This window comes from Dromaius novaehollandiae, chromosome Z (assembly GCF_036370855.1).
Source record: "Dromaius novaehollandiae isolate bDroNov1 chromosome Z, bDroNov1.hap1, whole genome shotgun sequence".
Classification (NCBI taxonomy): domain Eukaryota; kingdom Metazoa; phylum Chordata; class Aves; order Casuariiformes; family Dromaiidae; genus Dromaius; species Dromaius novaehollandiae.
In genome coordinates this window covers 23,593,914-23,619,829 of record NC_088132.1, presented here as the reverse complement: position 1 = coordinate 23,619,829, position 25,916 = coordinate 23,593,914, and the positions used below count along the sequence as shown (strand labels likewise).

Sequence of the window (25,916 nt, the reverse complement as noted above, 5' to 3'; positions counted from 1 at the left end):
GCTTTGAGCTCCTCAGATAGAAAAACAAAACTGTAGGAGTGGCCAGGAGTGTTGTTATAGTCAGAAATCTTCACAGAGCTGGCAGGTGAACTATTAAGAAAGTGGGCTGTGATGAAGACCAGTGACTTTTAATTACTCATTAAAATATTTGCTTACAGGACAGGGATCAGATAGATCTAAGTTCTTCTCAGCAGTTGTTTTGAAGTCATGGTAATGGGTACATTTGGCTTATGTAATGTTTAACTTTCAGTATTCTATTTGCCCTGGGTTTTGAAAGTATTATAAGACCAAATGCATGTTGTGGGAGAGAAAAAGTCAAACAATATCTGAATTCCAGTTAGGTTCCAGGAAGACACAAGACTACTGCTTATCTGTTAAAAAGTAAACATTTGCAGCTATACATTTGTTCAGTAGCAGTCAACTGATCGTATACTGCATGAGCTAAGCTGTATTTTTTTTTGTCTGAAGAAGCTATCAGGTCTCTGAGAATCAGTATTATGCATAAAACCCGTACCTACATGATGACGATCCCTTCTGAAAGAGGGCTCTCTATAGCTTAGGTATTTGTTGTTAAATGGGTCTTCTTGTATCAAAGAGGCTATGTAAATATTGTGGGCTGAGCTTCAAGGGACAACGCTGTACAAGCTTTAATGAAGAGTTGCTGTTGCAATGATGACAAAAAAGTAGTGAGGTAAGTCCCCTTTGACTGATTCCATGGCTTCTTACTTGCTTTTTTTTCCAGCACCACAGAAGGCACAAAAGCATCCGGAGTGGTGCAGTGACTGGCCCAAGACAAGGTAAGTGGGAGAGGCAAAACACCTACCTACTAGGGAGGACGAGCTGCTGGGAGGGAGAGCAGTACCTCCGGGCAGTGCTGTGCTGAGGAGGGCGAGTGAGGCGGGAAGGGAGATCCCAGAGACTTGGCGGGAAAGGGAGGAAGGGCCTGGAGGAAACCTTGGGGCCACCACTGCACTTGCACCCCTGGCACCTCCAGGGACTGCAGCTTTAAGTGCAGTAACAAGAATACAGCAGTGGGCTTGCAAGTGCTCATGTTTAGACCTGAGCAATAAAATCACCTGTTAAAGGCACTGTGGTGGTGGGAGGGTGGGTGTTGGAAGGCTCTTGCTATTTCTAGAAATTCGGACCTGCTGAGCACCCAGTGCCTTCCTCTGAAAGCCACCAGGGAGCCACAGCAGAGACCAAGTCCACCTGCAAGGGTGTCCTGTGCTCTCCGAAGTGAGCTCCCAGCACTGGCGTGGCCCCATCACCCCATCACAGAGAGGGAGCTCCTTCCAAAACACGTGGTGGGAAGCCTGGTGTGCTCCCCTCAGGTTTGAATGGACATCAGCAGCTTTCAGCAGCTCATCCGAGGACTTTGCCTGCTTCCCTCCTCCGGCTGCTGCTATTTGGGGAACACTGCTGTTTGCAGCGTGCCCTTTTTGGCTGGGAGGTGTGCGAGAATGTCTTTCTCCTGCACCCAAAATTAATTTGTGAGGCTGCAGCTTGTACAAATAATTCATGTGGTTTCTTCCTACCTACTTCCCCTCACACTCATTAAACCTGAATTTCATGAGTCTTCTGTGCCACCCTTCCTCAGGATGAGTAATATCTTAGTGCTTAAGAGGGATGAGTGGAAGGATAGACTTTATAAAAGCTCTCTGAAGTTCTCCACAGCTTACAGTAGTTAAAAGTTGGTTTGACTACATCATTGTTAATTCCCTTCTGCAGGTTTTGAAAAAAAAAATCAGTGCTTTAGGCAAAAATACATTTCCAGACAAACTGAAATGAATTAGGTGTGTTCATTTATCCAAAACAGTGTTTGCTAGTATCCTGATTTGTCTTTATTTCAGTATGTGTAAAAGGTCTCATTATAGCTTAAAAGAAAGGAGGGAACAAATAATTAGACTAATTTTGTTAGGGCCTTTTGTGCAAGTTTGAACTAAACAATATTTCAATTAAAGAGGACAAAGGGGCAATTTGGGATAGTAACTGGAGAACAGGATATCAGCCCTGATGAATTTGACACAACACATGAAGGGATTACTGGACACCAATGCTTTTAGAAGAAAAGCAGGGTTCTAACCCTCACTCCTGAAGGCTGCATCTCCAGATAAGAACTGGACTGCAGGGAGCTTGTCAGTGCAGAGGAGTCTTTTTCTGCCCACTGGAGCTTAGCCAGAAAATCTTTGGTAAACAGGAGTTTTGAGAAATAGAAAAGACGCTTTCCCCATGTAGAAAACTTCAGCCTTGTTTTATTATCTCTTCCCTGCTCACTAGCTGGAGTCCATGCGATAACGGCCCCAGCCCGAGAAGGCCGGCTGCTCTGCAGGAATGTGCCTCCCGGGGAGCCGGAGGGCGGCCGTGCAGCGCCCATGGGAGCGCCCCGCCGCCGTGGCACTGCGGGCCCCGGCCAGGGCAGGCGCCCAGGGCTGGTCCCGGCGTCCCGGGGGAGCCGCCGGCGCCCCGGCTGTGTCCCCTGGGTGGCTGGGAAAGGCCTCGGCTGCGGGTGCTGCCCCGGGCTGGATGCAGCGCGTGTAGATGCTTTTCACAAGCCGCTTCGGACCGTTTCCCACAGGCAGCTGGTGTTTATCCAGGCGTGCCGGCGGAGCTGCATCCCCTCCTGGTCGGCGTTTCTTGTTCTGTACTGTCATCACTTCTGGGCTTGCGTTGCTCCAGAGATTTATATCAACAACGAGAAGAGCGGAGCCTTTGGGAAGGGGGAAGGCTGCTGAGCAGTGACCGCGGGGATCGCCGTGGAGGGAGAAGCTGGACCAGCCGGAGGCTGTGACCTGGCTCCTGCTCTGCTGCTGGCTGCTGTGAGACCTTGTGTAAGTTGTTTCACCTCTCTGTGTCCCTCCTTTTCCATCCTTTGTTTGACTAGTATATTTAGATAGTGAACAATTTAGGGCAGGGCCTGTCTTTCTCTGATTGTGTGCATGTGTACAGTGACTAACACAATAGACTTATGATTTTACCTGGGACTTCTGCTCAAGTTCACGTAGCACCCAAATATATTTTTAAGCTTCAAACAATTAATCTCCAAGTGGTATCTGCTGGCAGAAGTAAGAAGTCTCCTCTGTTTTATAGAAATCATAATTTCTGTTTTGAGTTAGTATTCCCACACAAAACCAAACACTCAGCAACCTTTGAGAAGTTTGGTCTCAAGCACAGAGAGCAAGTGGAGAGGGTTTTTGTACTTTGAAAGTGTTGCTATGAGTCCGCAGTACTCAAGCCTGCAGTCCCTCGCATGTGTGGCACACTTCCCTGGTACTTGACAAATTCTTATGGTCTCTTGATGGGGAATTTTGATAAGACTTTGCATTCCCATAATGTTTGTTATAATTTCTCCCACTTTGCCAGGAACACTGGCCTAGGCAAAGATATCTAAAACATTCACCAGTGATTTTTGTTTCACTCTTAGAGTATGCCACGGCTGTGCTGTGTGTCTGTGCATAGTCCTGGTCGCTGTTGAGGAGAAGCATGACCTGCGTGCTCCCTTGGCAGGCTCCGCTTGGGATGGGTGTGAAGGATATTTTCTTCGCACCGCTTGCAGCAAAATCCAGACCCCATCCTCTCCCGAGGGTAAAGAGTGAACTGGAACTGGAATGGAACGGGTTTCAGACTTTAAGTCTGCAGTTAGTTTATCTCTAGTTTAATAACAAATGACACCATGAAGTCTATGCTGAAGCTTTCTAGGCATTGATATCACACCAGGCCACCCAGAAGCCAGCTAGCCAGAATAGAAATGACACTGTGATGATGTTTCCTGCTTCGTTTTGTTGGTTTTATTTTGCTGTATGGTGCACATAATGCAATGCCTCCTATACAAGCTTCTAGAGGCTCTTGTAACCTCCTCATAGTATTCCAAATAAAACAAAATATTATTCCAATTTTGACACGGGAAATAAGGGCACTGGAAAGGGAGCAGAGCTCTTGGCTAAGGTTAGCTGCAGAGATGCTCATCCAGAGATGCACAGAGATACAAAGTACGCCAGACTTTCTCCCTGCCAGGGGCTCCTCAGACATTGCTGCTATTAGCACTGGAAGTATGTGAGGCTGGAGAGAGGTAAGGGCACAGGCCAGAGGGTGTCCGTCGCTCACTGAGGGGGTGGCTGGTGCCTGCTCTTACAGTGGGCAGGGTCCTGAGCTGAAAGTACCAGGAGCAGAGGTCAGGGAGGTTGTTGTGAATATTTTAACTGCACTCAGCTGCAGAGGAGAAAAGTTAATACATATGTTCCCTTTTTTTCCTTGCTTTAGTCTCTTTTCTGCTAGCCTGTTTCCTGGTTTTCTAAGGAGAGCTAAATCCTTTCATTTTATTATTATTAATAATAGGAGAGACTCTTTTTCCAAAGTCAGATACAATGTCAAAATATTTGGGAAAGTTAGTTTTTTCCTGCTTTAGTAGAAAATAAATGTAATTTTCTCCTTCCTTCACTTAAAAGCACAAAATGAGGGATCCTGCTCTCAGTGGATTTAGCCACTAGAGTGAAGCTTCTTTCCTAGAATCTTTTCAGTTTGCTGCGGGGTGACAGAAAAGTATGTCTATGTATGCAGGAGCAGATCACCCTAGACATATTATTCCTTGCAGACTAATGGCAAGAAGCTGTTTTGATACCACAGACATGCTGGAAGGTTGAACTGTAACTTAATCACATATCAGATACCTGACCCGACTTGCTGTTATCCCAAAACGTTGCAGGGCTTAGATTGCCAGCCAAGCACACAAAATAAAATTGCTGACATCAGGGTATGGTACATAAAGGGACGATACTACTGGGACAGCAAGAGGGACGTCTTGCATTTTTACAGGGTGACATCACATCTGGAAAGCTGCTGCCCTCTGGTGAGTCAGCACACCAAAGGCAATCATACGAGTCTGATTATCCAATCGTTTAGCTGGAGGAAGATGTTTTATTTCTGCCAACAGACCCATTATATTTAATCCTGTACCTTTATCGGGGAATTTCTCAGTACAGAACACTACAAAGAACCTTTCTGTAAATCTCCACCTGTTTTTCTTGATCGTATCCTCCTTTGCATGCTTACAGGATTTTTAAGCCATATAGGTGTGCATTGCCTCATATGCCTTTACCAGCTGTGTGTACACTGGGTTGAGGGCAGGGATGTCTTTTTGTTTGCTACTAGTAGAGCAGCTAGCCCTGTGTGATCTGGGTCATGCCTGAAACGCGGCAGCACTGCTCCAGTACAAACAGGGTGGTGAGAGCGGTGCACCTGGCACGGTTTTCTTTTTGGCAGTCTGGATATAGTTCTCAGCTCCTTTGTTGACAGAAAAACCCAGAACTTCAGATAAGAAATAACTTTTTGTATCTCTTCCACTGTTCAAACACTAGTAGGATTTCTATATTCTCTTTCATAGTTGGCTTGCCTAACTTTTGAGATGCCAACCAAAATTTATTTTTCTGAAAGTCTGTTCTCTTACTGATTGTGTGTTTTACTGTTGGGAAAAGGAGAAGGTATTGTGATGTTATAAATACTGCAGATACTCACCTCTTCTGGTCATTGCCACATCAAAGCAGCAAAGCACCTCTTTGCTGCAGATTGTATCAGATACCCTGCTGCATTTTGCTGCAGAAAAACGACTGAGAATTACCGGCTCATGGATTAGCTGTCACTGACTCAAATATTTCTACACTATATGCCCCCATGTTCCTTTCTGTTCTTTTCTGTCTTGTAAGACTATGTGGGCAGAACACCTAAAAACAACCCTAAAGATAGAAGCAGAGGGACGGTTGCACATCTGGGAAGAGAAGAGGCTAACTGCTATCCTCTCCAAATCGCATGGACAATCAAACTTGCCTGGTAACTTTTGTATCAAGCCGACAACTGAGCTTCAGTTTGTCTATAGAAAGATCAACGTTACTCATCATTGGCAGAGAACCAATCATCGCCTTAGTGGTCAATCATCTTTCTTTTTAAAAATCAATATCTTTACTGTAGGCCTGATTCTGTTTAGTTTTAGCTTGCAGAGATTAAATGACATTATGTCTTTTTATCTCCAGATATAAAGAAACATATAGTATTGGAAATCTTTCCCAAATGTAGGTATTGACAATCTGTGATCAAATCACTGTTTAATTTTCTATTGCATTAACCAATGAGATTTCTTAAACAACTTTTATTAGAAGGAAAGTTTGCAAGACTTTGGATTGTTCTTGTAGCTTTTTTTGTCAGTATCTACTTTGAAATGTAGACATCAGGACTGGACAGAGATTTCCAGGAATGATCTACATTCCTGGTGTGTCATTCATTACAACAGCTGCAATATTTGCAGAAGTATCTAAGTAACATATAGGCCTAACCATTGCAGGCAGATCAGCTTAGGCAGTTGAGATCTAAGATCTCGTTGACTTTTGGTGAGACTTAGGCTCCATGGTGTTTCCAATACTTTTATTAGAAAGAGTTGGGGCTATCCACTTATAAGCTGTACAGGTCCATTTAGGCTGTCAAAATGTTGAATTCTGATTCTAGAGCTAAACACAGACTCTGATGTTTTGAATGCTGCTGTCACTGACATCCGTTTCCCTGTTTTATAGCTCCGTGTGATGGGGAGAAGAGGAAATTCTTAGGAAGATAGTGTCGGTTGGGTGGGGCTTACGGATGGGAAATAGTAGTTACCAGGGATTGGGAGGGTATTAATCTATTCATATCTCCAGAGAAAAATCATTATCATCCTCAGATGGGTGTCTAAGACAATTGTGATCAATGCCTGATGAAGCTGACTATCTGTCTTTGCTGAACGTAGAGGAACCCTAAACAGCTGTGTTGGCCTCGTTTCCTGGTTTCTTAGGTGGCTAAAGGTGAGAAAAGTCCTATACGAGGTTACTGTCGTGTGTTTTGTGGTTTGAACAGGACCATAGCTTTATCACAATGTGTAATGGGGATTTTTCTTTGTTGTCAGTGAAAGCAGGATTAGCACAAATCATCCCACTGCTCTGGGGTGTTGTGGGGGCAGCGAGCAAGCAAGAAAACGAGACTCCTGTAACGGCTGGCAAAACACTCAGACCTTGAACGGGGAGCGTTGTGACACTGGCGCAGATACCCAGGAGACCGCGTTTGCCTGAGGTGGCGAGGCTTGCAAAGGGATTTCTCAGAAAAATCCCTCTCCTCCCTGTTCCATCCGCCTTCCTGCACAAAAACCCTGCCCAGCCAAAGCCGATCTGGAGAATTGCAGGGAACAGGCTATTTTTATTTCAACTGCATCATAATAGCAGTGTGCAGGGGGGGAACTCCTGCTGAATAAACAGGAAGGAAAGGAGGTTTGGTGCATGGCATTCTCCCAAAGTATTTCTGGGCTGTGCTGTTAACCCCATGGTGGCTATTTTATAACAATCCTCTCCTCTTTGTTTCCAGCCTGGATGCAGCCTTCTGGCTAACTGGAGCTCTTACCGTTTCGCACAGACCTGAGCTCTCAGCTGCCACAAGGTCTGAGAAGCTTGGTTCGGTCTCTCTGTAGATAAGTCTGGACGGGCTCTTGGCAGAAATAGCTTCCCATAGGCTCCTCGGAACGGTTATTGCTCTAGGGCAAGGATGCATATAGATACGCCACAGTCAGCTGAAAGGGTATCAGAGGATGGATGTTGAAATCCCTGGAAATAGGCCTTTGTGCCCAGCTTTGGTGTGCCAGATGTAGTCTATTTGAAAATTTTATTTCCCTAACGTTTCTTCAGATAATTTATACTAAGAGCTGGGCTGGATATACACCCACTTGAGTTTGTGGAGTTGTCCTGTATTAAAAAAAAATTAAAAACTGGAGCCAGCTTTGTTTGGAAGCTTCCGCTAATGATCTCATTCCTCTTCTGAAACCTCTGAGAGCTCTCTCTGCTAGGCAGTTAGACCTGGATCAAACACGGAAGTCTGTGTGCAAATCCTTGCTCAGAAAGCCTCTAAATTGCACTCTAAATGTCAGAAATGTGGTGATCTGTGAAATCATGTGTGACTGTGTTAGCTTTTCACAATTAGCAGTGGTATTAAGGACTTTCTTTAATGAGGAGAGCAGCAAAGGCAAAAAAAATTGGCTGTTTTTAAAAGGAGCTTTTAATTCAATAAAAGCAAACCCTATCATCAAGGCTCTCAGGAACGTACTAGCTAGCTTGCTGTTAACTGTATCGAAACAGTGGAGAAAATCACCTGCTGAACAGACAGGAAATAGGGACTGGAGCAAGAACCCAGCAACAAGGCAGGAATACATACAGTGACAACTGCCTTAGCAAGAGGAGCCTTTCTCCTGCATGCAGTACGTTCATGTCCTCAGAGACAAAAAACAGGTATAAGTGGTCAGTAGGTTAAAAGAATATTATTATAAGATTTTGGGATCCATGTGTGCTCTCAGTTCACCATACAATAGATCTTTGTTTTCTCATCAGAAAGTTTGTATTCATAATTTGAAGAAAGCCTACTATTTCATCCCAGTAAAAAAAATGTTCTGTTTGCTAGTAGATCAAAGATATTCCAAAGCAAAGTTCTTTCCATATTGTTTGAGAAATTGTGGTTATAGACCACCAGCATTCATTGGCCATCTACCAGCCAGTCTTTTATGGCTATTTGGCAGAGATACTGGGAAAAGTATGTAGAGTTTGCTACTATTAGCAAAATCATACACTGTAATATTAACTGTGGATAGTATATGAAAATAGATAAATACAAAATGTGGGTGAAATAAAGTTGGTCATGAAAGGATGTGAATGTTTAGAAAAACCAACCAACCAACCAAAAAAAAAAAAAAAAAGAAAAGAAAAGAAAAGAAAAAACCCCACCACCCTGAGAATTCAATAGCTTTATTAGGTCCAAAAAAGTTTGAGACTGACAAAAAAGGTAGTTTCAAGGAGTTAGTGGAAACCTAAACTAGATGTCTACTGAAGAAACAACAGACTCCACAGAAAATGGATCCCCTACAGTCCATATCTTTGTTAATATAGGACCAGAATCCATAACTTTTTAAATATAGGATCATAAGTAGTTGCCATCCAGTCTAACCATTCTACTTGTACATCAGTTATGTGCCTTTTTCTACAGCCTGGAGATGGTGTGTGAGGGAAACCCTGTCGCTCTTAAACGTGAATGTTCACCTCTGTTCATGAAACAAAGACTCACCCTGGTTAAATACTGAATCTCCTTCGTGGATGGAAATAACAGCCGAGTTCCTCTGAGTGCAAGATGTTCTGGGCAATGACAGTGCAATGTTAGTACGAACCACCTGAATGCCAGTTAACCAGCTCTAACTTAATTTAACCCCTAAACCCATATTTTTCAGTGGTGAAGGCATGAAACAGAAACCTCCTGTCTATCAATGCTGTTTGGGATATTTATGTAGTCTCCTCAGGTACCTGGGTCACGGACCTCGTGACAGGGAGGGGGCGAGGGCTGAGTGCCCTGGTCAGAGCCAGCCTCAGCTGAGTCCTTTACCACAGGCAGTCTGTGTGACTTGGGGCAAGCTGATCAGGCTCTGCAGTACCTAAATAAGAGGCTCACGATGGGCATCACTTCTGCTTGGCTTAGTTTTTTCAAAGACCAGCACTTATCTGCAGATGAGGACGCTGGGATGTGACCTTCTGACTGCAACTGTGGCTGCATTGGAGAAAGGAGTGAGGTTTAAGGCACACCTTTCTGCATAGTGTTTCTTATGTTTGCCTAGCTACAGGTGATTTTCTGTGCAGCAGCTATGTCTTATTCTACTGCCTGCCTCAGGTGTTAACTGCTCCAGTGCAGAGTGCAGAGACCTCTCCTTACTAGTTCTGGACTTCCGAATTTCACGCCAAGGACCCGATACCGAACAATTAGGTATCTCAGCATCTGACTTGAGGTTATTTTTAATCTCTTATGGGATCCAGTCTGAGTAACTTCAGTTATTTAGATATTCTGGTGCAGATATTCTGTTTAGGAGCTCCTGCTCCTTTGTCCAGGAGTTTGGGCCTGCACAAGCCTAGTATAAGAACCACATCTTTTCACAAGCCAAAATTGTTACTGGATTTTCACCAATACTGAGTAAAAGATAACAAGGAGAATATCCCGGCTAAATCACCAGCAGCTGCCTGAGAAAGGCCTGACAACACCTGCATTCTTCTTGGCCTTTTCCCATAAGTCTGGATATGCAGAGGAGGATGATAGAAAGCAACATCAAGCAAATCTGCAGCATAATTCAGACTTCCAAAAAATTAGGGGTATAGTCAGGATCCATCTTTCTGGGTGAAAGAGGGACCTTATATATTAAGGCGGAGGTATGCCTAAGTAATGTTGGGGGTTCTCTTGAAATACTTGAAATGTTTCCTTATGTCATTCTCCTATTGTCTTCAACTAAATTTCAGTATTTTTCAAACTCACACAAAGACCAAGAATTGTCTTCTGTTCAGTGTTGCTAGTGTAACACCAAACTGCTTGGCTGATCATATAAAATAGAGATTTACATTTTAGGTGAGGATGCAAATGTCTGAGGAGAGTAGACAGACCTCAAAAATATTCCTTCCTTCCTCTCATTCCTTGCTATCAGGGGATGGAAATTATAAATTAAGTAGAAATACACTAATGTTTTGGATTATTACTGAAAACTCAATTTCATTCTTACTGAACAATTTATTTATATAGTATTAGGATTTGTCTTGGGAAAATGAACAAAAACCTGTGTATAGCTTATTTTTTTTGGAGCAAGAGGACGTCTCATTAAGAAGCATGTCTAGAGCGTCCTGAGGCTTAGTATGTAAGTGCGATGCTATCAGGAGGGATGACTCCTCACCTAGCCTTGCCTCACCTCTCCCTCATCTCTCCTCACCTCTCCTCTCCTCTCTTCGCCTCACCTCACCTCTCCCTCATCTCTCCTCACTGTCTCCTCTGCTCTGCTCTGCTCTGCTCTCTGGTTCTACCGTTCTTTGCCTCTGGAAGTTTAGGAATTCACAATGATGCCTTTTGTGGCACAGACAGGAGGGAAAATGTTAAAAATCTTTTTTGAGCTTTTGTCTTTGAAGCAGATTAACTTTCTTCTTTCTCAGATGTAGCTGTGGCAGGTCTGTGAGAAATTTAATTTTGTAGTAAGTTGTTGGCTCATTCTTGACATCGGAGATGAGTCATTATACCCGTTCCAACAGTGAATAGACTTAATCCTGGGAAACGCAGTTACTGATCAAGGAAGGATTTTCTTGTTGCTGTTAATGACATAGCTGTATTAAACTTGACCTAGCCTGTTATTACTGTCAGCCTGTTTGAAAACAAAGGTGACTAAAAGTGGGTTGGGGAGTGAAAAAGAAAATCTAACAGGTTGCTGTAATCATAACATTTTAAAAACACCTCCTCAAACCCATTAATTTTAACTTTTGGACTTTGTAAAGTAGCCTAGAGAAAACTGTGATTTATTATCCCTGGCTCTTAATAAAATTGCATAAGTTAGAAAGAAAAAAAAAAAAGCTATTAGTGTGATACAGCTCTTCCAAACAGGGAGGCTGACAGTCCCCTCTCCAAAGGCTACAGAAACAACTGTGCCGCGAAACCCCGTGTGAATATCTTTACCTGGCAATAGTCAGCATACGGACAAATGAAGGGATGAGTTTCTCCAAAACCATGAATGCTATGGCCCTCCATAAAACAGTGATTTTCCTGGCCGCCTCTCCCGAGCTCTTGCTGTCCCTGCTGTCCCAGGCATGTAGGTTTTTGTCTAATTTGTCACAGGCCTGGTTAAAGTTGCCACCTCTGCCAGCTGCTTTTTGTTCAGGAAGGAGAAATTAAACTCTTCACAGGCAGTGAGATCCAGAGACAGTAGAAGTGTCTGGCTAGGGGTGGGTGGGGAATCTCCAGATTAGATATTTGTCTTAGCTATTTGTTACAGAGGAGAAGGGGAAATGTTAAGTCTTTTGAAGTGGAAGCTTTTAGCTAGAATGTTTGGAACATTTCTCATCAAAATGAGAAAGAAACATTCATGTGAGACATTTTGCCACACGAAATAGATAATTATCTATTTTTGTATCTATAGGTCTCTTTGTATATCTGTGTAGTTTGACAGGGGATACTGCAGATGACCACCCAGTGCTTATGGTCTTCGCTGGAGACATGGAAGTTCATTTTGTTTCCAGACAAATATAACTGGGGTGCCCAGAGCTCCCGAATGCTCAGTGAATGACTGATCTGGAAATTGGTACTCAGTGATTCGGTATTCCTTCTCTGCTTCACTCTGGTGTGAAATTGAAAGGGGAGGAATTAATATAAAACAATAAAAACTGTTGGCATTTTGGGAAATATGGCTGGCCTTTCAAGTTTGTAAGTTCTGCAGAACACTGCCTTCCTTGCAGTAATCAACCTTAAGACCTTCCCTCGGAGAAGTATTTTGAATTTATTGCAGTCAGTCGGTACGTCTGTCATAAAGATAAGCACGGGAATTAAAATACCTATGAGGGTTATTATCTGATAAAACATTTTTTGGTTCAATAAACAGAATCAGAGTTACTTTCTCTTTGTTTGTCAGCTGATGGCAGGCTGAGGAGATAATGAACACCAGGAAGGAGGCTGAACTGTGAACTTTTGAATTTATTGCATCAAACAAGTTTTGTTCACTAGCCTGAACCTTTCCCCTCCCCCTCAGTTGAAGGCTGGATTGGAATTATTCCTGCATGCAAGCGTGACGTTTAAGAGTACTCCTTGCATTCAAATGTCTGACCACTGGGCCTACCTGTGCAGAGCCACAGGAGGTAATGCAACTGCTGCTTCCTCTAGGGTTTGTAGGAGCAGTCCTTTTGTTTGAGCCAGGCAAACATGGCTCCATTATTAATTTCCAAACAGTAAATTACAACTATCCCTGCAGCAAGGAGGTGTTTGCATTTCAGAAGGGCATTAAAAAAGTCATTGGGGTTACGCCTACAATGAGCTGGTATATGCGTCATTTATTGCTTTTTGCCTAAGCTGAGAAACTAGTATTCAGATAATTTCCACTTAACAAAACCCTCTAGTTTCTTGTAGAGAGTAAAGTATTGCTGTCTTCATATGAACTTCAGGGTAGAACGACAGTAGAAATATTTGCTGTGTGAAGATTAACCTCTATTTCAAATGCCTATCATGAAACGCAGAAATTTTTGTGAATTCAGGAGATACAGCTGCCTGTCTCTTCAGTAGGTATGCATGAAGACCAGAGGCCCTAACTGGGCTTCTGAGGCCATATGCAGTTGCTGGGATCGTCGTACCTGGATAAGCTCTCCTTCTCAATTCGTAATGATGTCCAACCGGCAAATGATGCTTGCTGTTTTCTAAAGTCAGCTGATGCATATTTACATTGGTGAAGAAGGTGAGGAGATATGTCTCTTCTGAATCTTGATCATACATGTCATGTTCTAAGAGGCTGGTTTTATAAGTGCAAGGTGTGCTGTGGATAAGACACTGAGCCACTATCTGCAAGAGTGGTAGGAGAAGATGAACCGACGACAGCACAACGTGAGAAGGGAGAAAGAGGAGACTGGGGGGGTCTTTGCAGACAACCTGCAGAGGCAAAGGCCCAAGCCACACAACACAAGGAGAAGGGACAGCTAGAGGCCGTGTGTGGAGATAAGGCCTTGGAGACTACTGAATTACTGGAGAGGCCTGGGACATGAGAGCAGGAACCAGCCATAAGGGGAGGCATCAGAGCCAGCTGAGCCTGCATCAGCTGTTTGCAGGAAGGAGAAAAGGCGGGTGACTGATGGTCTATCCTGCTGACCTGATCTGCTGTCACAGGAGGATTTTTGCTTGCTAGGGACCTGATCCAGGGTGTTGCAGAGATTGCTGATGCTCATCCGGCCTTCTGCTGCTCATGCCTCACTGCTCACCCACATGGACAGCAGCGATACTGCTGGGGTGACCCTGAGCATACCTAGAGAGTCTGCAGAGCACAGTACTATTTAATGTAACTATTACTGACCCGAGTGAGGGGTGGAGAGGTCTCTTGGAAAGTTTGCAGATGACACCAAACTGGTGTAAGCAGTAAATGAACTGGAGGGCAGGGCTGCTAGTCAGAAGGACCTGGACAGACTGGAGAAACGAGGCAACGGGTACCTCATGGAGCTTGTTGGGCATAGGCCAACATAATGCCTGGCCCCGGGGATGGACAACCCCCCTGCAGTGGGACAGGCAGGGGAAACCAGCCGGGAGCTCTACAGAAAGGCCCAAAAAGGCAGCCCCCGAGCCCGAGGCCGCCCAAGCAGGGCAGCAGCCAGGACGTCTGGGGCAGGGACCCTGCCTGCCATCCAGCATGGGTGTCACCGCCCCTGGCGGCTGTGTCCAGGCTTGGGCTCCCTGGCATGGGATGGATGGTGCCGCGCCGGGGCAGGTCTAGTGGAGGGTCACCACAACGGTAGGGCTGGAGCACCGGGCGCGGGAGGAGAGGTGGAGGGAGCTGGGCTGTCTCAGCCGGGAGACAAGGTGGGGAAGGGGAGACCTTAGTGCTGCCCGCTCCTGCCTGATGGTAGGGCACAGGGCAGATGGAGCGAGGCTCTGCCGGGAGGTGCACAGTGATGGGAGAGGGGCAGTGGCACAACCTGGAACATGGGAAATCCCAGCTGGACATTAAGAACAACTTTTCCACCGTGAGAGTGGTAAAATACTGGAACAGGGCCTGGAGAGGTTGTGGAGTCTCTGTCTTTGGAGAAATTCAAATTTGATTCAACAAATCTCTGAGCAGACTGATCTAACTGAACTTCAGCAGAAAGCTGGATTAACTCCAGAGGTCCCTTCCAGTCTAAATTCTTTTGATTCTATGAAAATCATTTTGAAGGAAAAATAGTTGCATTTTAAAAATGAATAGTTAACTTGTATAGGTTTGTGTACACAGATTTGAATTTTTCCTTATGTGCTTTTAAAAATACAAATATTACCATCTCATTTGTACAAGATTTCTAGTTACGTACATATGTAAAATAAATTGGACAGCCATCAATTTAGCTACTATATTGTTAAGCACAGTATATAGTTATCAATTAAAACACATACCAGTTATAGTAAACCATGACATTTTTATTGTCATAGTAATTAAGACCATTAGTCATGGATCAGAATGTGACTTTACAAGGTGCTGGGCAAAAAGGTTCAAAAAGACAGTCTATATCACAGGGAGCTTTTGAGCTCAATAGAGGTAATGTTTTTATATTTTTAAGGAGACTTGGATGTGTTTTTTTCTTTTCACTGAAGTTTAAGAGAGATGCCAAGTAAACAAGAGGGGTAGTTGATGAGCACCTGAAATGAAAGAACAGAAAAAAGAAAAGTAGGAAAAAATTCTATATTAATACAAAGCTAATCCTGAGAAACTTTGCTAATTTTGCATCTCTGTATAGGAAAAATCTCCTTTATTTATGTCAAAAATAAAGATAAATCATGCAAGTGAAACATTTTGCTTTCCATATAGTAGTAACATAAACACATGACATTTTCTATAAAATGCAACTTAAAAATAATGTCTGCATCTCAGCCTGTTACCCTCATGGAAATCCAACACTGCTGAAGGAAGTCATAGCAAAATACTGGGGAGTCTTCTTGCGTAAGGGAGACCAGAGTGACATTTTGAAAAGTTTCAGATTACATAGATTTATTACCCCAAAAGCACAACAAAATGTTGCACAGTGGTGGAAAAAGCACAGATATCCATAAATCAAAAAGAAACCGTGAAAACAGACTTTGTCTAACTAGGTTAGCATTTAACTTTTTCACAAACTGGGCTTCAAACAGATGTTAAGCCTTTTCTCAATGTCATTTCTTCTGTATTTTCTCCAAAAAAGGGGAAGCCTACCTTCCTGCCCCCCTCCAAGTCTTGCCACTGCTGCCTGTCACTCATTTTACAGCATCTCTTTCCCCACCTCTCAATTTTCACACAGAGGACGGACTCCGCAGCGTGCAGGACTTGCTTGTGCTCTTTTGTGTGAAGGCTGAGCCCGGCTGGGACTACACCCTGTGCTCACCCCTCAGGTAAAGCCGTACAGCTTTCCAAGAACTGGTTCTTCTTCTTCCCATAACTAGACCATCCTGGTCACATAGCACCGAGGGAGTGGAAATCTGACTCATCTTTTTTTACAGTTGCAGTTGCAAGGCTCTAACAAAAAACAGATGGGGGGAAACATGCCCAAATATTTAACAAACCGAGCTGCTCTTCCCTGAGATCCTTCCCTCCTTCCCCAGCAACAGCGTGCCTTGCTGCGAATTGCACTATCTCTGCAGGAGCGCTGCCAGATTACCAGTGATGTGGCTGAGGCAATCTCTAACTGCTGAAGCTGTTATATCTCTGTAATTGCATTTGCAGCTAACGAGGCCTACCAGTCCCAGTTCTAAACTCTGTCTTCCATGAAAAACGCTGTTCATTACTACTTCATCAAGGCTGCTCCGATTACTTGAGTCATTGATCTGAAAAGCTTGGGGAAGGAGATGTGCGAGTTGAAACTAACTCACAGTTCTTGTGTCCTAAATGAGTGATTTTGTAACTAAGTAATGATATTCTTAAATTTTTTTTCCAAAATATTCCTTTAAAGATCAAAGCTTCCATTTTTGAAGATACTGGTTTGTTTTTCTCCAGAATTTGTGGCTCCTGATTCAGTGTTGTATGTGTAAAATTGTTTAAATATACCAAGGAAATGATAAGTGTTGCTGTATGTGGATGAGAGGATATTTTCCAGTGGTCAGCAAGCAGCTCTAATGAATCAATCCTGTTAACCTGCTTGCATATGGTATTTGCAACTCAAGAAAAAGAGAGAGAATAGCTAGAGATTTGGCTGTTCACTAAAATATAGTTGGGTGTATATGATTTTGTGGTTATGTGTGTGGCCATGACAGATAATTCCTAGCATTTTTACAAACAAAGTTGTGCATTGTTTATAGCAGCTAAGCCACTTAATGCAACTTTATCTACCAGTAAGGAAGCATATATGAAGAAAAATATACTTTCATTTTCCTCTGTGCATGACAGGGCCATATACACATCTTAGAGTAGTAGAAATAAAAGGCACACATGGCTGTCATCTCACTAATTTCTGTTTTTATAAATGCAAACAATTATCTTATGTTGAAAGAAAACTGAATTTTTCAGTGGAGTTCAACTTTGCAGACATTTCTTCTGGCTTAGATGCAATAACTGGGCAAGAAATATAGCTTGAATTAATGTCTAGAAAACTTTTAACTCATGTTTGATTTCTAGTGGCACAACTTGTTGCTTGAAATTTTGGTTTATTTCCAGCATTTTTTCTTTCTTTTTATTCCAACATTCCAACACATTTAAAAATGTATGTGTGGGGATTTTTTTTTTTAATGTATATGCTCAATAGTTTCATAACCAATGACATTTGTTACTATTCATGTTCAAAGGCGTACTTAGTAGTAAGATTGCTTCAACCAAAGTAGGTAAGAGTTCTGCACACCGCTCAGGGAGAAAACAGCTTGTATGACTACAACATGATGTAAAGGACAACTGTTTCTCTGGTGTCAGTTTATACCCTTGAATGTATGCATGTGAATTCTGGTAAAGGCAATGGGAGTTGGGCTGCATACAGTTTTATAACTCACTTTTCAGTGATAAGCTGGCTGAACTAAGGAGCTGCTTTCTGCACAAAGTGCAAGGCCTGTGTTGGAGCTAAAATCATTTTCACAGTGCAGAGCAAAAAAGGATATGGTTATAAAATTCAGATGTGAATTTTATATACTGTAGGCCAGGTTCTTCACGTATCTACAAAAGAAAAAAGAAACCCAGCCCACTCTGTCACTGGGTGTATAACCATAACTGGATGTTTGTTCAGCCACTAAGGAGACTTTTTACATATTTGAATGTGGTCCAGATTCATACTTCTGTCCCTCTGCCTCTAAGAAGGGTGTTTGGGAATTGTATTTGATCCAGACTAACTGTTAGCTAAGTTTGTTACTAAATGTTTTTTCTTTAATCAGGTACAAGATCTATAGCAGGAAACATCCATTAAAAATGCATACTTTTTAATCCCCTGCTCTCCGCCCATTGCTGGTAGCATTGTATCCTTGTCTGGGTAGACACTGTGAGTCAGATCTTTACCTTTCAGGGCATAATTGCTGGGAGGGAAAATATTCCCCTGAGAATAAATAGGATGCGTGAGTGATGCACCAGTTCATATTTCTCCTTAAAATGTGATGTCTCTTCCTGAACAAATGACCCTTATATGGTAAAAGAGCAGCCTGTTCTTCTGGCCCTGAGTTTTTGGAAGCATCACTTCTAAGATGTTTGGTACTAAGAGGTATCTGGAAGATCAAATTATTTTCTCTTTAATCAGTAATAAATGATGAGTCTGAACACAGTGCATGTTTACTTCATGCTCATTCCTGAAAGAGACGTGAGAAAAAAGGATAAACCAGACAGCCTGTTATTCTTGCTGCTATTGCTGTCTATAATACTTCCTTTTCTTTTACAGCTGTTCAGTACCTGATGGAAAATTCCTGTTCAATGCAATCAGAAAGAGCCTTTTAATTATTTTTGTGTACCTATTCCACTGAATTTAATCAGCAGTTACATTCCTGCTGTAAGTTGGTAAGAGGCTTTAAAAAAATCCATCATCTACTAAATTCCATGAAATTAAAATCTGCAGAAATTGTCTAGAACCAGACTTGGTTCGGTTGTATAAAATGATTCTCTAGAGTTACTAGCCTAAGTTATTCTCATCCCACAAAGAGGAATTAATTAAACATGGACAATAGAGGGGAAGATGACACTTCTGGTGTGGTAGGGTTTTCTTCTTCTCACTGCACGTTGCACCACTTTTCAGCACATTTGAGATTTGAGTTTCTCCAGCCTTTCTCCCAATTAAATTAGATTTTGTGAAGTCAACAGTACTTCCGTAAGTGGGAGCATTCACAGTGGATTTTTTTAAAGATAAGCTCAAAGACAAGGGCAAAACTCCCAACGACTAGTGGGGACAGAAGCCACCTGCACGTCAGCCTTGTTGAGACAGCAGCATCACTTTGCGCGTGGCAGGGGAGACTGACATCTCACTGAGAGACAGAGGAGCAGGCTGCGAGTTAAACTATTTATCAGATGTGTGCTGAAGTCTTGGCTAAAGAGCATGGTGCAGTTTGTGAATAGCAGTGTTCATGAGGTGTTACGTGTTGTCAGACCTTATCAGGACAGGGTCCAATTAAGGCCTGATTATACACTCACTGGGGCCACTGGGGCTTTTCTAATAGCTGCAGAGATTGCTTGGTCAGGCTTTAGGTATGAAAGCAGAGGTCTGGTTTCCTACCAAAGTGTACAAGTATCTCACATGACAGGCCATTTGTGCACAAGTGAAGGAAGGAGGAAGGTGTTAAGCATGTGCTTTACTGAGCACCAGGCACTGGAGTGACTATCTTTGCTCACTGGTGCTCTGTGAGAGTAAAGGTGTATTAAAAGTTTTATGCTGGGACTCCTCTGAACCCAAAATGTCAAGAGGCAGGAAGGCAAATGAATTGATTCTAATGAAAGTGTAATCCAAGGTGCTGTAAACCAGATTTTTCTGTGTGGTGTTTAGTCACAAGAGTATTTCTTGGCTGTTACTTATATATGTTGTTTTTTTCAAGTCTTTCAGTTTACAGAAGCCTAGATACATCTTCTACTGATAAACATTAGAAGGCAGGCACAGTCTGACTAAGCTTCATGGAAAAACAATCTCCCAACCTACTTTAAAATTTTGCATTTTTTTCCTTTCTGCACTTAAACTGAACCCCCAAACACTCGATAGCTTTTTGTGCAGAAGCTCTGCTCAAATCTGAAGAAGTGGCTCCTGTGACAAGTGGTACATGAATTTCACCAGGAACTTTCAGTGAATTGACCGTTTCCAGTTGCCTAAAGTCTCCCAATCTACTCTAAACTAGATGACTGGTGGTGAAAATATTTACAGCTAGTATAAGGTGAGGACATAAGAACAAGGCTTTTCAACTGCATTTACCATTACTCCTACTAGTACAAGTTTAAAAAAAGGTATATTTACTGCCATTCTGTACAACTTTTTGCTTGTGTTACATAGTTCCATAGTCCCTTTGAAGCTGCCTGTTAGTGTATTCATACAGCTAGAACAATTTTAGGTGTTTTCCATGACTTTTCAGTTGTAAATCCTACATCTATAGTATCAAAGATGTTAAGAGTTTTTAGTAACTAAGCGCCATTTTCCTGAACCTTGCCAGCCACACATTTAGAAATTTGCTTAAAATCTATATGTAAAAAGTGAGCCTGCAACTGGATATACAATTAGATGGAAAAAATGTTGTATGTATGAAAATGGCGTAACTGCATGAATGTATTTAAATGGAAGGCTGAAAGTTTCTATAAATCTGGCCATCCCTGAGGCAGAACTGCGAGGTTACAGAGGTTTGCAAGCTCTTAATACAGTTTGGCTTGATTTACACCCATCATCCTCTGTAGTCAAGTGCAATCTTAACCTTTTACATTATACACATGTTGCAGAACTGGAGGCTGATTCATCTTTGAAGCAAGAATCTCCCAAGGCAAAGATCTTTAATCATACTGTGAAATAGCCCTGTGATAAAATCTGTACTACTTAACCTTGGGACCATGATAATGTCCACGTCATTAGCACAAAGTCTAAAAAGATTAGGAAAGTGAGCATGTCACATAACTTGCTGGAAACACTCGACTCCTTTAGAAGTGGCACAGTTTCAGTACTAGTGCTGTTGCTCTCCTTCCACGCTGCGCCGTCCGCACCCTGTTTGGCGAGTGGCACCTTCGTGTCTCCATGTGTGCTGACCTGGTTCCTGCCGGCTCCCTGCCCTGCTGCCCTCTCCTCCCTCTCTCCCAGCAGCGGTGTGTTAAGAGAATTGCAAATTCGCACATGCAGTGTTACAGGTGCAGGCTCAGACCAGCCTCTTCCTTTGCAGCTGACCAGCTGAACCTGGACTGCAAGGCGCATTGCACACACGCTGCTAAGGACTCCACTGGGGATGCTTTCCTGTTTTTCTTTTTATTGCTGCTGCTGAGTGACAGCAGAGAACAAACCTGAAATAGAAAAGGCTATGGGAGCAGCTTGTTCAGGCCTGGCCTATGGAAAACAGAGCACTTGAACAGACAGCCTGATGTTAACAAGTGCCTTAATCCCTCACAAAAATCCAGTCTCAAATTTTCTCTTTTCCTCAAGGGCCAGAGTTTATTTCAAACAGGAAGAAAATGCCTGTATGTCTTCTATCTATTTAAATATTGAGAAAAAGCTTTAGTGAAAGTTAACTGGTTTTAAGCTTGCTGAATTATTCTTAAACTTATACTACTGTATTTAATCATTCAGTAGAATCAGCAGAATTATGACTGGAGCTGATTCCAGAAACCAGTGATTAACAAGCGGGTGAAATGGATATTTCGAAGATCAGTCAAGTCACACGCACAGCCAAAAAATTTAATGGTCCCTTCCCATAGACCACATATACACCATTACTTATACAGACATGCATGCAATCTGGGTGGTAACTTCTCAGAAGTTAATAAATAAAAAATGCTGTCTTCTCCTTTTCACAAAACAGAAAAAAGAAGAATATTGGGAATGGGAAATGATTTGCCCCCTAAATCACACTGTTCTTTGGAATACTACAGCTGGCAGTTTATTTACAACATTTGTAATTGGATTAAAAATCTGTTTGTTCCCCAAAAATAATAATAAAAAAGAATAAGATGAGTAGGAGATGACCTGTTGCAACCTGTCATATCTTCCTTTTTGGGATTAATCTGATTGCTCCAAATTTATTCAGGCCTCACATGTTCTTGGCTGTATCCCAAAACCTAATGAGAACTGTGAGTCTCTCACCCATGCAAAGACTGCATGCACCCTTTCAGAATCTCCTAAAATACTCTTGGACATGTTCTGCCAGCAAAATATTGGGGATCCTGCCCTATTTGTGTCTTAACAAGATAAACCACTGCCTTGCTGACTGCAGTAAGGCTGTAAAACAAAGTAATTTAGACAACCTTGATATAAATCTATTTTAAGCTATAAAGACTTGAAGTTTATCCTGCTAGAGAAAAGCAGTTTAGATGCACTAGACTTCCATGAGACAGAGGCATATTTCCCACATAATTTTGGTATGAACTGCAAGACCCCATTTTTCTTGTTCTCCATTTCCAAACACAGCTAATATCTGCCTACCATAATTATTTTCCTCTGGCTAGGCCAGGCTGAGAGATTTTGGGTGAAATCAATTAAACCCTTGGAAGTATGCAACAAGTTGGAATGTGTTAAAGTTTCACCAAGAAAGAAAACACCGTTTCTCTACAGGGATGATAAAAAAGTTGGGATCCTTCAATCCTAGCCTACTTTTTGTGAGACAAAGACTTACAATTGTGCTTTGTTTCAAAACCGAGGATGAGCTTCTCTTCATGGAGCTCGTGGTGGTGGTTAACACAGGATTCCTCAGTGACTCATCAATGCCTTGGAGTGGGGGAAGTCTTCAGCACAGGAGTCACGCCTTCAACATCTAATGTCAAAGTCTGAATTAGAAATACCTTTACACAAAGCAATTGGTTCCAAGATGCAGTGGTCAGCTGAAAAAAAGGCAGTGCCTGGAGGCAGTGGTTTAGCTTTTGGTGCCAGCTAGCTTGGAACTGTTTTGATCTGTATTGTGACTTAAGAGCAACTGAGGATAGTGTATGAATGTGACATTTTGATGCAAGGAGGGAGGAAGTCAAAGGCAAATTAGTAAATGATTTCTAATAGATCTGCCAATCAAAAAACTGGCCATTGGACAACAGCCAAAAAGCAAAGATGAACCATGCTAATATCCAAATGAATGAGCTAATCAGATAACTGTCGTCCAGCCCACTGGCGCTGAAGTGTCTGTTTACTGCCATGGACAGTCTGGGAGGCCATTTGTGACTGTAAACAACAGTAAGTATTTAAGCATCTGCTGAACTGTAGTGCACGGAATAGCAAGGAATACAGCAACATGTTGTTACCTCAACAAGGAACACAACAACCGCAGCTCAGCCACATAAAGCCCCTTCCCTGTCTCTTGCAGAAAATAAATGTCCTGCTGTTTCTGGGTGCCAGAAGTTGCAGAATCCATGAGGTCTCATGTAAGGCTGTAAGAGGGGAAGAGAGGAGGCAGGATCCTGGCTCTTTTGAAACCTTTAAGGACAGATGTACCAGTGCGCTGGATGTTGCTTCATTGCATCAGGCTATTCTCCTCCTGCGAAGCAGAGGGACTGTGAGACTCACTGCATCAAATATTCTCCAAAGGTGGGCCAATGAGAGCAGCACTGCAGTCCAGCTTTTATTGGGGTGACTGCAGCTAAGCTTCAGTATCATTGAACTCGACAGGCCACAGCTGGTAAGAAAGTAGGGCAGCATGTCTCTGGGTCAGTGACTGGACTTGTCCCTCAGCTATGCATTCCCTTAATCTCAGAGGAGAAATTACTGTGTATTTCTCAGTAATGAAAACTGAATCTCTCTCCGCTCTGACTGGCTGAAGGTGCATGGACATACATCTCTGTGTTATATAGAAAAGCCTTTGGTTTGATGCTGTGTGGCGAAGTCAGCGTGCTCGTCAGAAATATTGTCACTTCAGTGTCTGATCTGCTTTTCACCACCTTTCTCCCAGTGCCAGGTAGAATAAAATAATAAAACTCAGATCTGTACACACAGGGAGGGCTAAAAGAACAGACCTTGCCCACGATCGAGGAGGAACTGCAGAGATGTATTAAGACGTTAAGGATTAGGGAGAGTGACAAAGCAAGGTGGAGTTACAAACCGGAGTGATGATGTTCGCGATGGATATATCTATGGACATCTGGAGGATATTGCCGCTCTGAACACAAGAGGCTAATATTGTAATGAAGTATGAGAGGGAGGGCAATAGTTCATGCTCCTCTTCGACCACTCAGTGACTGTTGCCTGGGTGAGAACTCGCTGGTTCTCAGTATTAGACTGTATTCTGTGGTGTAGTTACTACCTTTAGAAAAATAATAAGCACTGTAATAAAATGTATTAAAGTTTTTCTCGTAATACTTCATGATATTCTAGCTAAAATGTGTTGTAAAGGAGTAAAATATGAAGAGTTAAGTAATAGGAGATTTCTATAGACAAGCCTGCCACAAAAATTCCTAAGAAGTTAATATCATTTTTAAGTATGAAAATCAATATATAGCAACACAATTATCCTGTACTATTAAAAAGTCACTAGGTGGCTCAGCATAGAGAGTTAGAATCTCATTGAAAAATTGAGCATGGTAGCAAAGCTGTGAAAGAATTTTGTCCAGATCTTTGTTAGTGATCTTTGTTAGTATGTATTATATATTTTATTTTAAATAAGTTTCCTCTCCTTTATTTCATGTATGCATTACCTGTAAAAGAGCAAACCTGTTTTTCACCCCAGGATTGACTCTAAGGGTAGCAAGAAAGTGTTCTAAGTAGCTTTATATTTTTATTGCAGGCTGACGTCAGCAGTTGTGTTGTATCCCACTATTCTGGAATATATACAGGATTTAAAATATCAGTTGGTCTCATATACCAAGGGAAATATAATCGTAACATGAAATAACATGCTTCTGTATCTTTTTATAATACAGTATTCAGTAGCTTTGGTTTGAAGGGTCCTCCAGCTTCTCTCCTCTCCACCCACTGCCTAGCTTTGATTCATGAAAATGTCTTCTGGGTTTAGGAACAACTAGAAAACTAAAATGAAACTTAGTGCAGTTTTTGTCCCATGTCAAGATGTAATCAACAGGTGTTTGTATGCCTGCTATCAAAACTCATTAATGTCTTGGGTCTTCTGAAATCTTACACACCTGTGGACAAACATGTTCCTTCTCCACTATCAAGATTCTGGGAATGTTTCATTACACGTACTCTGTTATCATGCAGGGGAGAATGATGTTTAATAATTCTGTGTGCACTGCAGTGTAGAATTCAAATTATGAGATAGGCGGTAATTCATTATCTTTAATGTTATACTCAGAGGCTGAAGTTCTTTCCATACTTTCTGTTCAGAATAGGATCTATTATGGACCTCACTATTTACTGTTTTGACAATTGTCTTACAAAATGAGCTCAGCTAATGAGAAGAAAAGTATTTTTAATGGCAATTTCTGTAAACCCTGAATCAGGAGAAGGGTGAGTCAAGGCAGATTCTTTCTTCTATGCGTAGAAACATGTTGAATTCTAGCGTTTATTACAGCTATGAATCAAGCTGTCTGCATCTTTTGTTTTGCAATAAGTGCACAGTCTAGAACCCTGTAAACAGCCAAGGACAAGAAGGAAAACATACCAGTTTATGTCGTGATGATTTAGAAAGCTTGACTGGTGGTGCCATTCTATCCCACTCATATCAAAGGGAGTTTATCTCTGATTTCAGAAGTCACATAATGGGGCCCCTGGGTGGCCATTAAACACACTTGGACTTGAATACTGAATTTGCCCGCTCCCACTTTAGAGAGAGGGTAGGTTTGACCTGTGAGATACCTTAGTGGTGACACCTGTATTGCCTAGGGACATTGGATGAGATAAGGAAATGGTTTTATACTTAAAAGGATAATGTAACAGCTAAGTGGGATTTAACCCTGGTGATTTAAATGACAGGAGTGTACAGTTGTTTCATAAAGGACAAGCAGAGAGTTAGGGCAGAGTGAATTCAGGGGTTTTTGACTACTGAATCTGCTTTGAGTCCACCAGGGAGTTGTGCCTCTCAGGTCTGTGAGCAAAGTTTGTAATCAGGTAGGTCTGCATACCGGATGGAGTTATAAAACGCAGATGTGTCGAACTTTCTTCTAGGCATGGAATGCTCACATGCATTTAAAAGCAAATTTACTTCCTGGAGAGCGTCTCCTTTGGTCTATGCAAGAAGGCATCGATCAGTCAAAGCACGGTACTGCAAGTTACAGGAGTAGGGCTCAGTTCTTGACTTTGCTTGAGATATGTTTGTAAGCTTCAGCATTTCATTTCTCTGCTCCTTTTTTTCATATCCAAAAGGTGGAGATCATGCCATAT

At 42.4% G+C, this 25,916-nt stretch overlaps 1 long non-coding RNA gene across 12 annotated transcripts in view; it reads left to right on the top strand.

The window, feature by feature from the left end:
- Positions 1–271: 271 nt before the first annotated feature.
- Positions 272–25,916, top strand: part of LOC112981896 (uncharacterized) — a 36,238-nt gene continuing 10,593 nt past the window's right edge. The window contains exons 1-5 of one of the 12 annotated variants that reach the window (XR_010386337.1): positions 272–560; positions 743–797; positions 2,576–2,828; positions 13,105–13,276; positions 15,831–23,936. This is a non-coding gene — a long non-coding RNA (uncharacterized LOC112981896). Of the gene's footprint in view, positions 692–742; positions 798–1,876; positions 2,829–6,697; positions 6,819–6,919; positions 9,200–13,104; positions 13,277–15,830; positions 23,937–25,916 lie in introns of those variants that run through there. The other 11 variants (XR_010386334.1, XR_010386338.1, XR_010386333.1 and 8 more) reach the window with 11 other exon arrangements.